The sequence below is a fragment of the Copadichromis virginalis genome, unplaced genomic scaffold, assembly GCF_057382275.1.
Source record: "Copadichromis virginalis isolate Kocher_CV1m ecotype Utaka unplaced genomic scaffold, C_Virginalis_male_GT1.1 unmapped_scaffold_1, whole genome shotgun sequence".
Lineage (NCBI taxonomy): Eukaryota > Metazoa > Chordata > Actinopteri > Cichliformes > Cichlidae > Copadichromis > Copadichromis virginalis.
Window position 1 is genome coordinate 10,206,536 of NW_028188589.1, and position 14,401 is coordinate 10,220,936.

The following is a 14,401-nucleotide window of genomic DNA, read 5'->3' on the forward strand; positions in this document are numbered from 1 at the left end:
TTTCTTCACTGTCAGAGTCACTTTCCGTGCCGTGCGGCTCCTCGGAAATGATGCCGGCTTTTGCGAAAGCTCGAACAACAGTGCCAGCAGACATATTAGCCCAAGCATCTACAATCCATTGGCAAATTGTGGCGTAACTCGCCCGGCGCTGCCTTCCACTCTTGGTGAAACTGTGGTCTCCATCGGTCATCCATCGCTGGATGTGTTTGTCGCCGATGTGTTTGCTGCACTAGGAGCGGAAGATGGCCAGCTTTTCCTTATAATCCGCTGGAAGTTGCTGCGCTACCGTAGTCCTGGTCCGGATGGAAAAATGGCACCGTTTCATAAAATGTGAAAGTGAAACTGCTTTTAGCCGAATGGTGACCGTCGAGACGCTTCTCCCGCTCGTTCTTTGCTCGATGATCCACCGCTCGAGTCTTTCCTCCAACTCGGGCCACCTCGCCTTATGTCCGCGGAAACTCAGCTGCGTTTTCTTGACCTGCCGGAGCTTGTTTTCTAGCTTCCTCCATTTGCGAACCATCGATTCGTTAATCTTAAATTCTCTCGCCGCTGCTTGATTTCCATGTTCCTCCGCGTAGCTGATGGCCTTCAGTTTAAACTGTGCTTCGTAAGCGTGTCTCTTTGCCATTTTCAGGGTTGTTAAAACAACGATGTCCTGCATAACGCACATACCTGTTCTTTTATACAGGTATGTGCGATAAAGTCAACGCACACACTTCACCCTTTAGCGTTCTCATGGCGTTCTCTACTACGTCCTCATTACAACACACAGGGCGCACTGCGCTATAGGGCGCGCCGTACTTTTTGAAGAAAACCTAAGACTTTTAAGTGCGCCTTATGGTTGTGAAAATACGGTAAATGGGTTGAAGCCAGTGCTGTCAAAGAAGCTATATCTCAGGTAGCAGCTGGTAAATTCGTCACTGACATTTTTGCTAGGCATGGTACACCCACTTACCTCATTTCTGACAGAGGGTCTCCTTTGTGAGTGAGCTTTTTGAACATGTTGTTTCTGCCTCAGACAAATGCTACTGAACGCGTCAACCGGACTCTGAAAACTGCAATCCGCGCTTATGTAGGTGATAAGCACACATCATGGGACAAGTTTCTCCCTCAAATTTGCTTTGCTCTGCGCACCGCCCCCCATGACAGTACAGGTATGACTCCTGCCATGATGCTTTATGGTCGTGAGTTAGACACCCCGCTTGACCTTATCACTCAGCCTTCTACAGTAGGTGTTGATGAACCGGGTGTGCCTTACCCTGAGACTCTGAGAGCCTCCCTGCAGGAAGCTCACGACCACGCCAAAGCAGCTTTGGACTATAGCCATGACAGACAAAAACATTACTATGACTTGAAACGTGGCATGTCGATGTCTCGTGTTGGTGACCTTGTGAGAGTTAAGACGCACCCCAGGTCAGACGCTCAGTCTAACTTTACTGCTAAACTTGCACCACTGTTTCAGGGACCATTGTGTGTATCTCAGAGACTCAGTGATGTTAATTTCAAATTCAAATTTTATTTGTCACGTACACAGTCATACACAGTACGATATGTAGTGAAATGCTTGGACAACTGCTCGTGACCTAAAGAAAACAAAAAAGGAAAAGGCTATGAATAAGATAGGAAATAAATATGAAAAATTAAAAAGGGTAAATTTAACTAGGAAGGAATAAAATATAAATTAAGGTTAAAAATGAAATAACTGTACAACACAAATTAGAATGAAGGGTAAATTTAACTGGGAGAATAAGATAAAATATATAAATTAAATTGAAAATAAAATAACTGTACAACAAAATACACAATATAGAACTATATAATAATGTATGAACAAAATACACAAGAAGTATAAATAAATATATACACAATAACAGCAGCAGTGATTTAAATGATGAAGTGAAAACAATGTCCAGAATGTCCAGTGTGTGTGTAAGAACTATATGTGTGGGTCAGGACTGTGTGGTGGTGTGATTGTGATTGAGAGACCGTATCGCCTGCGGGAAGAAGCTCCTCCTCAGTCTCTCTGTGTTGGTCTTCAGGGAGCGGAATCGCTTTCCTGACCTCAACAGAGAGAACAGTCTGTTGTTGGGATGGCTGAGGTCCTTCACGATCTTCCTGGCCTTGGTCCAGCACCGCCTGCTGTAGATTGAGTGCAGGTCAGGGAGCTCGGAGCGGATGGTGCGCTCAGCTGATCGCACAACCCTCTGTAGAGCTCGTCTGTCCTGCATGGTGCTGTTCCCGAACCAGGTTAAGATGTTTCCCGTCAGGATGCTCTCTATGGTGCACGAGTAAAAGTTCCTGAGCACCTTGGAGGGCAGTTGGAAGTCTCTCAAGCGTCTGAGATGGTAGAGACGCTGACGGGCCTTTTTCACAACGGTGTTGATGTGACAGGACCATGACAGGTCCTGCGTGATGTGAACTCCGAGGTATTTGAAGCTGTCCACTCTCTCCACTGGGCACTCGTTGATGACTCGTTCCTCTCCTGCTTAGTGCTGAAGTCCACTATCAGCTCCTTTGTCTTACTGACGTTTAGAAGGAGGTCCTCTGGCACCAGTTCTCCAGATTCCTAATCTCCTTCAGGTAGGCCGTCTCGTTGTTATCAGAGATCAGGCCCACCACGACGGTGTCGTCAGCAACCCTACAGGCTCACTTGGGTGGACTCCGGTGTGGATGCAGGTGTTTATCATGTTGTGAACATGCAACCGTTCCATACCTGGGACTCTCTCACTTCCAAAGAACATTCTGTTTCATTGCCTGCTGAGAGAGAGACCGCAGAGGGTCTGAACTCTGACTCTCAGGCCCACCCTGGCCCCCCTGCAGATACTGACATTGACTCTGAGCCATTCCCCTTTGATTTACCGGACATTGACTCTTCTTCTGGTGTGGGCGCTGTTCCAGAGAGTGTTTCACCCAGATCTGTCCAGCACCCAGCTGCTGGTGGACATTACAATCTCAGGCCCAGACGTTTCCCCAGAGTTACGTCTGGCTGGAGCAACAAAAGATGGACTAATGATTTTCACACAACCAGGCTTGATCTGAAGTGAAATGTTTTGGTTAAACCTGTTTGATGCTGTCTTGTTGCATTGCTACTTTGAGTCATGATATGTAGATGTTTCTGTTTGCTCTACTTAATCCAGTTTTATGGCTCTTTCGTGCGTTAAGGTTCATTCTTGGCATTTACTTAGAAAAAAAAAAAAGAACAAAAGAAAAAAGTGAAAAAAACTAAGAAAACTGATTTTCCACTGTACATATTCGTCTTATTTTCACCAATTTCATTTTTAAATGGTCTTTTGCCCTGTGTGTGTGCACCAATCTTAGCTGTAACCTCTATGTATAGGGTACTGTTAGGTGTGGTGTGTGCTTTTTCGGCTGTGTACGGCTGAGGACAGCCTTTTTCTCACCAGGGGGGGACTATGTAACAGTTGCTATTGTAATGCAGTGTATCACCACATGGCGGCGCCTCCTGTCTCACGACTGGTGTCACCCCCTTTTGGTTCTTCTTCGCACTCCTCCTGAAATGGATGCTCCCGTGTGTACGCGGACTAGTGTGCTCTTTAGTAATGTGTGGTAGAGGTAGCACTTTTATTTTTGATATTGTAAATAAATGAGTACTTTTTGGAAAGTCAGAAGCTGTTGCTCATTCGCTATCCACCTGCACACCTCCGCGGCTGGCTTCATCTCCACTGCACGTTACAATATGTTGATTTTTTTCGCCTACTCATATCATCATTTTTTTACTCCTGGTTCTGTATGTTCATGTTCTGTTCTTTTGTAAACTTCATCTGTTTGTATGTTGTATACTCATTGTGTTTCAATAAAGTTCGATTTAAAAAAGGTACGTTCTAAACGAAGCTTCAGACGTCACTGATCACGTGACTCTGGCCAAACGAATCAAGCCTCGACACGGTGCTTCTGAAGCAGCGCGTTGATCTTTCTGACACACGCACCGGAGCGTCAGCTTCAAGCGGACCATCACTACCTCTCACATCTAAAGGTGTCAAGGTAACTTTGAACTGAGTTCAGTCAATCTGGAGTTTTTCCAAGTTTTCTGTTGCTCTCTGTGAGAGAAGAGCGTTAAAGGCGGGGCTCTCTTCTATTGGTGTGCAAACCAATAGAATGCATCGTGGTGGGGGGGGGGGCATCACGGGCATTGGCAAGAAAAAAATAAAATAATCGGTCGTACCCATGCTTCCCCGACGTCATGCCAGCGCATATTGGGAAATTCGTAGGCACCGATCGGTTTTCTATCAGCCATTTGCTGGGAGTAAGGGCGCCCTCCGTTTGCGAGGTGCTGCTGGCGGCACAGGGAGGAGAGGGCGGGGCGGCGGGGAGTCTCTGGCTGGCTGGAGCGGCATCTAATAACCAACTCGCAAAATAAAAACAACACAACAAACAGATATTATGATACAGACTTATAATCTGCACCGATGTTTTTTCTAAATTCTATAAAGTGAGCGCGAGAGCCCTCGGTGCGCCTGCGCGCTGCTGAAGTCAAAGTAAACTTTATTGTCATCTCCGCTACAGACAGTCCAGCATATAGAGAGACGAGACGACGAGGCTGCAGTTACAGCGGTGCAAGTAAACAAACAACAAATATAAGAAGAGTAAGAAAATAAATCTACACTTTAGGACTCGGGGTAAAGGATCAATAACAATTTAATTTATAATTTACAGTTTGATGATTTAAAGTCTCACACAACCCGTCAAAAGGGGCGGGGCCGGCTGCTTCCAAGTAGAGCACATTTCATTTATAATGATGTAAATCCAAGCCCATCATGGATTCACGATCTGAATCCTGGGTTGTGTGAAATCCCAGAAATCAACCTTAGACAAAGTAAATCTGTGAACTAAGGTGTAGGTCTGTTAGGTTAATTGTGCTGATCCTCGGGTTGGGGGATTTGTGTTTGTACTGGAGCGCAAAATTCAAACCAATGGAAGATGGACAACAAAAGTTCAAAGCCATCAGGTGCTCAGGTTGGAAAAAAGAGAAAAGATGCAGGTAAGCAGACGTGTGATTGGATAATGGCAGCTCATCCTGAACCAATCAGACTAAACTCCAAACAATACATTATGTTACAGATTTTAATATTAATTAGTCATTGTTACTTGTTGATTTGTGCTTTTCTCATTGTGTGACGAATTATGACGACTGTTTGGTAGCTGTTATTGTCTCTCTCTCTCTCTTCATGTGTGTTTCTCTGGTGAAACAATAGTTTTGTGTTAATGTTAGGGCTGCACGATTTTGCATAAAATGAGAATCACGATTTTTTGGCTTAGAATTGAGATCATGATTCTCTCATAACAATAAATAAACATAAAACAACAAATGTCTCACGTTTTGTTGTTGCAGCAAAATGTTGTCCTGCTTGAAATTCCGTCTCCACCGTTGCTCGACGCTGCGTGTACAGAGCAGGTAGTGCAACAATAGAAAAATAGTTGCGGGACGGCACTGTGTAGCGTTTGTCTAGGGTGTTGATCGTTTTCCTAAATCCCTCGTTTTGCACAGTGTTGATGGAGCCATATCTTTGGTCAGGTGATAAGTGATAGCCTACGTGATGTCTTTGTGGCTGCGGGAGTTCGACGTGTATAGGGAAGCGCTGTATAAGGTTCCCGTTATTGATGTTTGGGTGGTTGACCGGGACGGATTTTCTCCTGTCACTTTCTCGTCATCCCTGACGTGCTCTCCGTTGTTGTTTCCCTGCTAATTTTAGCATCACACGGCACAGCTTCTGTATCACGTGGTATAAGGCTCCGCCCTTGTCATTTGTTGAGCAGGAAGAGTGAGCGCTTGTTTTCATGCAGAGTACGTCCCGGATCAAAATGTGAAGTTTTACAAATCACCACTTCTTTAGTTAATATCATTTCAGTCTCAGACAATCTCGTTTCTCTTACAGAGGTTGAATGCACCTTCTGCGGATGGCGGTACCACACAGTGTGCGTGGACTTCCCCTGCACAGAAGGCAACTACAAATGCTGTGAATGCTAAATAAACAGAAACAAATGATCCCTGTTGTCTTTGCTTGATGATTGGTTTGAGTCTTGACAATCCACATTGCTGGTGTTGCATCTTTCAAAGCCAGCAATGGCAGGTATCAGTGCTCAAAGCTTTTGTGTTTGTTTCCAACAAGTTGCCCACCTCGGGAAACAAAAATGTGTTCTTTTACTTGTCAGATGAACATATGAGACACTTTGACTCTTCAGTGCAGTGTGGAGCCTAACAAAGATCTGTTTTGTGTCCCAGCTGATCAGCAGGAGGAGGAGAGTCTGACGGAGCAGCAGAGGAACATTTTCAGCTACTTGGACTCAGCTCAGCCACTACAGAGGAAACAATGAGCTCAACACAGAAGGTGACAGACAGAGCAGGACCATATGACCAAAGATATTTATCACCATATACATTTGAACAGTTGCCATAACGATGTAGCTGACGATAGAATTGACACCAGACAAAATACTTTGCAGCTCCACAACTTTATTAAAAACCCATCAATGTATTTTCACTGAAACAAGCAGCTGTTGTTTATGTGCATTAAAGTTATATAAAAATGTAACAGTGCAAATGCAAATTCCTCGCTGACAGTTTAACCAAAAGGCGTTTCCAGTGGAAACTGGCCGACACATCCTGAGCATAACCATGTATAATATCCACTAAACTTCAGAAGAGGTTATACAGTCGTGGCCAAAAGGTTTGAGAATTGCATAAATATTGGAACCTGGAGAAGTTGCTGCTTAAGATTTTATAATAGCATTTTGCCTGCACTCCAGAATGTTATGAGGAGTGATCAGATGAACTGCATCGTCCTTCTTTTTATAATACAGATTTGTACTTTATTTCAAATTGAACCTTTAAAGGGGCATTTCTGGACTTTTAAACACCAGTAATGTACTTTTAAGGGAACATTCAAAAAAAATGTTCCTATAGGTACAAAAATGTTCTTATTTCGTATTTCTGAGAGTGTATCATGTAACACTATAGATCAACTTAGCTCAGAATATATAAAGCATATAAACAGTTACAGCAATATGATGCAACAAACACAGCAGCTACTGATCCAAAATACTCAAAGCTTCATAGAACTGAAACCAACATTTATTTTTAGCTCCATCCTGCTGCTGATACAGACTTTAGGTTTCTGAACATTAAACTTGTTGCTGCCTTTCATAGTGTGTAACTTGAAGGCCCTGAGTACTTTCTCCCACACTGAAAACACTGGGATGATCACATTATTTGAACATTACCTAATAAGACTGATTCAGCACAGACAGTTATGTTAGATTTGTATTGTTGATTGTTATTTATGCTTAGAAATATTTACTTATATATGCTTAGAGTTTTGTAATTAGTTGTAGATTGGTAGAGGTTTTGATCCTTGATAGTCTGCAAACTTTGTGTGTATTAGACAGCACTTTGGGAGCATGAGAGGTCATACCATGTCTTATTGTTTTATGGTAGGATTAACGTAGCTACGTCTGTTCTAGTCTAAGTGCTTTTCTGTTTAGATGAACTGCTGGACTTCCTCACCGGGGGGGGGGTCTAGTCTACCCTCTTCCTGACCAAGGATGTTTGACCCTTTGATCAGCAGTCCACACACACACACACACACACACACACACACACACACACAGGCAAGGTACTCTTTGTTTGTATGTAGACGTCATATGTTAATGAACTTATGCATATTCATGTAACCTCAATAAAAGAACAGTGGTACGGGAGAACGGACGAGAGCTACTGGGGTCAAGCGAAGGAACGGCGCTCTGTCTGGTTCTCTCCCGTGCACGAGTAACATGAAGAAGTTTGCCTACTTGCGTCTTGCTTGCAGTGTAATTATATTGTCTTAACGTTCCAGCGAATAGGTTTATGCTACAAACCTATCAAGTTATGTTAAACTTTCCTAGCAGTCCTTCACAAACAGGGAACAGTCTGTCTATTCTCTCCATCTGTCAGCTGCTGCTGGCTCTTCCTCCTCCTCTTCCTCACACACTGCTGAGTTTGTCCTGGTGGATCATCAGGGCTGCAAAGCCTCACAGATGATGTGCAGCAGTGGCTCCCTCAGTCTGTCCTCACTCTGGACACTTGCAGTCGTCACACATGGAAATCAAATGTGTGATAAGCTGCAGGATTCAAACACAAGTGTAACTTATAAACACATGTTCATACTTTTATTCCACAATCAGAGAGAAAGAAACAGAGAGAGAGTGCAGGACAGACAGACAGGTGACAGTCTCAGGTGTACACACTGCTACACAACAGCACCAGAGAAGCAGGATTTAGTGTTTGTGTTATTACGAGTGTAAACAAGAAGAGTTCCAGATGGTGCAGTGGACACATGTGTGACTGCTGTGATTAAAGCATCTTTCTTTCAGCTTAACGAGTGAACCGTCAGCTCGTTCAAACACACGTTAAAGTGCGTTTGGCTCGACACCACCGAACAGAGGCAGCAATATAACACAGCTAACATTAACAGTGCAGTGAATCCTGCTTGTGCCGTGATGTTCAGGACTGCAAACCGAGCAGCATCACTGACTTTCAGCTTGTTGTGTTTGTGGATATATGACTGACTTTAATTATCCACAAAATCATCACATTCTCTGTCAGATTAAGGTCGACTATCCGGTTGTTCAGTGATGACGCGACGAATCCTACTTCCGGGCCTAAAGTAGTCTGCGTTTAATATAGCTTTTTTGTTGTTAACATGTTTAATGTTATGTATTTTCTTCTATTTGATCTCAAAATCTCCTAAAACAGTCAGTGATCACTGCTGACCTCCCTCGGCTTTTATTACCGCTAATCATTTATTTAAGCTCAGGTTTTAAAACCTTAGGATGTAACTACAGCCCAGCCCATGCAGCAGTATATGAATGACTAACCTCGTGTTGTGGATGGATTATCTCAGTTGTTCTCCTGGCTGAAGTTTGGTCCTTTTACAGCATCCTGCCATGCGATTACATTTGTTCCTGACCACCGAGAACACTCACATAAACTTTTATCGAGTGGAAAAAAAGTTAGCTTGTTTATATTATGCTAACATAGCTGTGTCGCTAGCGGTCACGTAGCACATCATTATATACCAGCTAGCCCAACTTCAGTAACCCTACAAACGTCACTGCTGTTTAGTTTTCTGTCTTCATTTATGTTGGAAGTGATAGCAGAGCTGTAGGTTTGAATTTGTTTCCAAAACCCCGCAGTCAGGACATGCTATATTGTATTTAGATAGAAGCTAGCGAGCTAACTCCCTGCTAACTTCTAACTCCGTTAAATGTCATAAATTCCGTTTTCATGGATGCCTGGATGTTAAACTCAGTTGTTACACCTGGTAGGGCAGAACGCTGATCATTTTATTAAAGATGAAAGACTTTAGACAGTTTTTCAACTCTCAGTAATGCCATAGTGATCGTTTGATATATGGACCTGCAGCGGAGTTTAGACCCAGACACGGCTAGTGACGTCAGACTGAACAACCGGATTGAATGGCGTATATTTTAAAGGCTTTAAAACCAAGTTAACGCTGAAAGTACAAACATCACTAATGTCACATAACTCTGCCGACAAGGCATAGCTATGGCTATGAAATGCTCTTTGTGTATCACTTCTTCATTATGAAAGATGTCATTAATGCACTAGTAATGTCTCATCTGGAGTATTGTTCAATCATTTGGTCAGCAGCTAATAAGACAGATCTTAACAGACTTCAGTTAGTCCAGAATAAGGCGTCCAGATTAGTGTGAAGATGTTCATACTATACTAATATTGATCAAATGCATAATAACCTTTCTTGGCTTCCTGTACAGGCTAAAATATTCTATGGCTTACTTGTAGTTCTAAAGAAAGCAATTCTGTTAAACACACCACATTTATTCTGCTCAGCTGCAGTATCCAGATGAAATACATCATCATATTACACAGTTTTCAACAAGCTGCAATTTAGTAAATGCTCGAGTTAAAAGTAACGTTTTGTAAAACTGTTACATTTAGAGCAACTTTTAAGTGGAATAAGTTGCCTTAAAAAATTAGAGAATTATTCAAAACTTCAATGAACACTTAAAAGCCGATTTACAGAGCTTTTAGTTGTTGTAAATATTGTAAGACATGATTTGTTTTTGAAATTTGTGTAATGTGCCTCAATGTTATTGATATTATTATTATTATTATTATTGATTGCTTATATTTGAACAATTGTGAAACCTCACTGTGGATGTAAGAGTGAAATTATGTGGATATCTTGAATCCACTTTATTGTGTAATATTTTATGTGAGTATTTGATGGAAGACGAGCAACATCTGTTGTGGAAGCTAACGGGGTTCCTTTAGAATAAACAAACATAGGATTTATTATCACTGAATAATTCTGTATAAATCTATACAAATTATAGAAATATGTAATAGGAAACAACAAAATAATCTAAATTATAAAATAATGTGTGTGTGTGTGTGTGTGTGTGTGTGTGTGTGTGTGCGCATGATTTTAGTGTTTGAACAGTCATGAATTATCTTTAACAGCAGGTTGGATGTAATGTGTTAGAACTACCAGCAGGTGGGGATAAGAGACCTTTAAGGTGTTTGGTGCCACGCTCCACCTTCAGGTTTAAAACTAGTGTTAATGGAGTTTGAAGGTTGAGTTTGTTCCACGACTGCATTTCACTCACTGCCTCTGTTTGTATCTCTGTCACTGCAGGACCAACATGGAGCCAGAAGTCAGCGCTCTCAGGAGGCCGACAAACCTCACAGAAGAAAGGGAGAGAAAAAACACACCTGTGACGAGTGTGGGAAGGCTTTTACTGAGAAGGCTAAACTAAAACAGCATCAGGTCATCCACACTGGAGAGAGACCGTTCAGCTGTGACTTGTGTGGAAAGTCTTTTTCCTTCAAGCGTTCCCTAAAAAGACACCAACTCATCCACAGTGGAGTTAAAGCGTACAGCTGTGATCAGTGTGGCAGAGCTTTTACTCACAGTAGCCACTTACAGAGTCATCTAGTTACCCACTCTAAAATTAAGGCATACAGCTGTGACGAGTGTGGGAAGGGTTTTACTGTGAGGGCTAAACTAAAACAGCATCAGGTCATCCACACTGGAGAGAGACCGTTCAGCTGTGACTTGTGTGGAAATTCTTTTTCCAGGAAGGGTTCCCTAAAAAAACACCAACTCATCCACAGTGGAGTTAAAGCGTACAGCTGTGATCAGTGTGGCAGAGCTTTTACTCGCAGTAGCCACTTACAGAGTCATCTAGTTACCCACTCTGGAATTAAGGCATACAGCTGTGACGAGTGTGGGATGGAGTTTACTCTGAAGGCTTCACTAAAACAGCATCAGGTCATCCACACTGGAGAGAGACCGTTCAGCTGTGACTTGTGTGGAAAGTCTTTTTCCTTGAAGCGTTCCCTAAAAACACACCAACTCATCCACAGTGGAGTTAAAGCGTACAGCTGTGATCAGTGTGGCAGAGCTTTTACTCACAGTAGCCACTTACAGAAGCATCTAGTTACTCACTCTGGAATTAAGCCATACAGCTGTGACATCTGTGGAAAAACTTTCAGCCAGAGAGGGAGCCGAAATACACACCTACGCATTCACACCAGACATGATGTGTACTGCTGTGAACAGTGTGGCAAATACTTTACAACAGACGCACAGTTACAACGACACATGTTTACCCACACTGAGGAGAGACCTTATCAATGTGACCTGTGTGAGAAGACTTTTAAATCTCCACATGACCTGAGACTACACCAACAGATCCACACCAGAAAGAGACTCTACAAGTGCAGCTACTGTGAGGTATGTATTTATATTGTTATCTTGTCATTTTAGCCTGACTGTTTGGAACAACTCTGCTCATTAAACTGTGTTAGCATGTTAGCAATTCTACTGCATGGAAAAGCAGCTCTGAGTGATTATTCAGATTTTCCTTTCAGTTATGATTTTAGTATTACTGTAGTATTATGGTGGTAGTATTGTAGTTATTGCAGACCAGTAAACTGAGTGTGTTAACTGAAACAGTCAAATGTAGTTGGACGTCTGCAGAGATGCTCTTTATTTCAGGCGACGTTCAGGATACAAATGTTGAAGGACTGACTTACACTGTCTTTGTGTCTTTGTTTAGAAGCAGAGCGACATAGATGGATCCAGTTCTCAACCCTGTCATCACTGTGGTGGTGGGAAAGACTTTCATTGTGACCTCTGTGGAAAAACTTTCAGTCGGCAAAAGACCCTAAAAGTACATCAACGTAGACACACTGGAGACAAACTGAAATACTGCAAAGAATGTGGGAGAAGCTTCACCACACCAAGTGATTTAAAACGACATGAACTGATTCACAGTGGGGTTAAAAAGCACCTCTGTGATCAGTGTGGGTCATCCTTCACCACTGCAGGTCAGCTTAAATCACACAAACGAGTCCACACAGGAGAGAAACCACACAAGTGCAGACACTGTGAGAGAAGCTTCTCACAATCAGGTAGTCGTAACATTCATGAACGTGCACACATGGAAGGAAACTACAGCTGTGACCAGTGTGACAAGAGCTTCAGGAATCTCAGTTCATACTCTGCACACAAACGATCCCATGTTACTAATAAACTGTTTCACTGTTACCAATGTGCCCAAACATTCACCTCATTGTCTGCTCTGTGCAAACATCAGCGCGATCACTCAGGGCTGAAATCACTCCCATCACTGGATCACAGTGAATCTGAAGACACAGAAAGATCATCTGGTTTCCTCTGGTCAGACTCAAAAAGATTGAGATCAGGCTCCACAGAGTTCAGATAGAATCATCTAAACTTGTGTTGAACTGAACTGGTTGCTGGGCTGAACTTCTACATAATACAGATCTACATGGGATCTTCTTTTCTGTTGTTTTACTGAGTCAGTTTTGTCGTTTTTTCTCTGTCCTGGTTTTGCTCGTCTGTAAATGATTGAAACTCAGTCAAATAGTTCATTGTTCTCCAGCTTTACGTTTTGGAAACTCATGTTTAACCTTTAAAACTCTGACATGTTTTAGCACACAAGGCTTCATCGTTCACTCATGATTGGACCATGAGAACAAAGGTTTTTAGTTCTTTCAAAGAGAGTCTTGGAGATGTTTGATGTTTCTGTTTTTCTGAAACCACCTGAAAGAAAAACTATTTTTCTTGCTTTATGTAGTGTGGAAGTTTTTAATGTTTCTTCATCTGTGATGTTCTTGAATGTGTTCACGTGAAGATGGTACAAATAAACTGTCCTTTCAGCTTTAGCTCCTAATTTATTCATTATTTATGGATGTAGCACAGCAGCCGTCTCTTGATTAACACATGGAGGGCTCGGGATCTGATGGTGTCGTCTCCCTAATTTGCCCACTCAGTAAATCTCACTCATGGCCAAGAAATTGAAATAAACCTTGTTTCCCTGCTGGATAGTGATCCACTGTAACTCTGCTCCTCCTTCCTGTTTAGGATTTCTGTGGCTGAAGTAAAATTCCCGCCATCCATCACTTATCCCAGCTAACCCAAAGTGAAATAAAGTTTTGCTGGTCTTAAAAAAGCATTACAATAATGGGCATTACCAATGCAAACTGAATGATACAGAAGATGAAAGAAGAGACTTTGATCAGTTAATAAAGCTCATGATCTGGATTCATTGTGGCTGCTACACAGATACTTCTGGGTCACTTCTCTCAGTTAGGAACCTTCCTCACCAAACTGACTGTTGGACCACACCCCTGGTTTCATGAGAAATTGTTTCAGCCATGATTTCTCTTCCTGTATTTCAGAGTAAAGACTGAAGTGACAAATGGAAGCATGTTTAAAAAACACAATGTGAGAGAGACGTTGAGGTCCTTAGAAGTTACCCTGGGTTTTTCTGTCACCCTGCTAGATGTTACACACCTTGTTATTGTACTGATTTCTACTGCTGGACTACTCCTGCGGAGAGTAACAATACTCTTACTAATTAGCTCCCTTTCACACCTTTGGGGATATTTATTTTTGTGTTTGCAGCGCTGTGAGCCAGAACAGCGAGAGAAAAATCTGCAACAGCGACGAGCCGAATGCTTACGTGAATCGCAGCAGCTGCACATGTGCTACGCTGAATTAGAGGATATCTTTGCTCTGGATTTCTATTTCTACTTTTTCATTTCTATATGATTCTTCTTGCATCTAAACAAAGATGATTCAATTTGCTAAATGTTGATGGCTCTTCGTGCTCAGGTGTAAATGAGACGTAATATTTGCTCTTGGTTTGGTTCTCCTGTACAGAACCTTGCAGTACAACAGAAACCTAAAAACATTATTTGTAGTTGTTATTCTTAGTTGTTCTGCTGCCTAAATACCACAGGGTCTGATTATGAAGTTATTGAGCTGCACATACTTTACGACCTGCTTAAGTTCGAGGTCACAGCGTCTGTAGAGCAGCTGGAACATAA

At 42.4% G+C, this 14,401-nt stretch overlaps 1 long non-coding RNA gene across 1 annotated transcript in view; it reads right to left on the minus strand.

The window, feature by feature from the left end:
- Nucleotides 1–14,401, minus strand: part of LOC146679808 (uncharacterized) — a 180,381-nt gene that overhangs the window by 64,550 nt on the left and 101,430 nt on the right. The window lies entirely within an intron of this gene.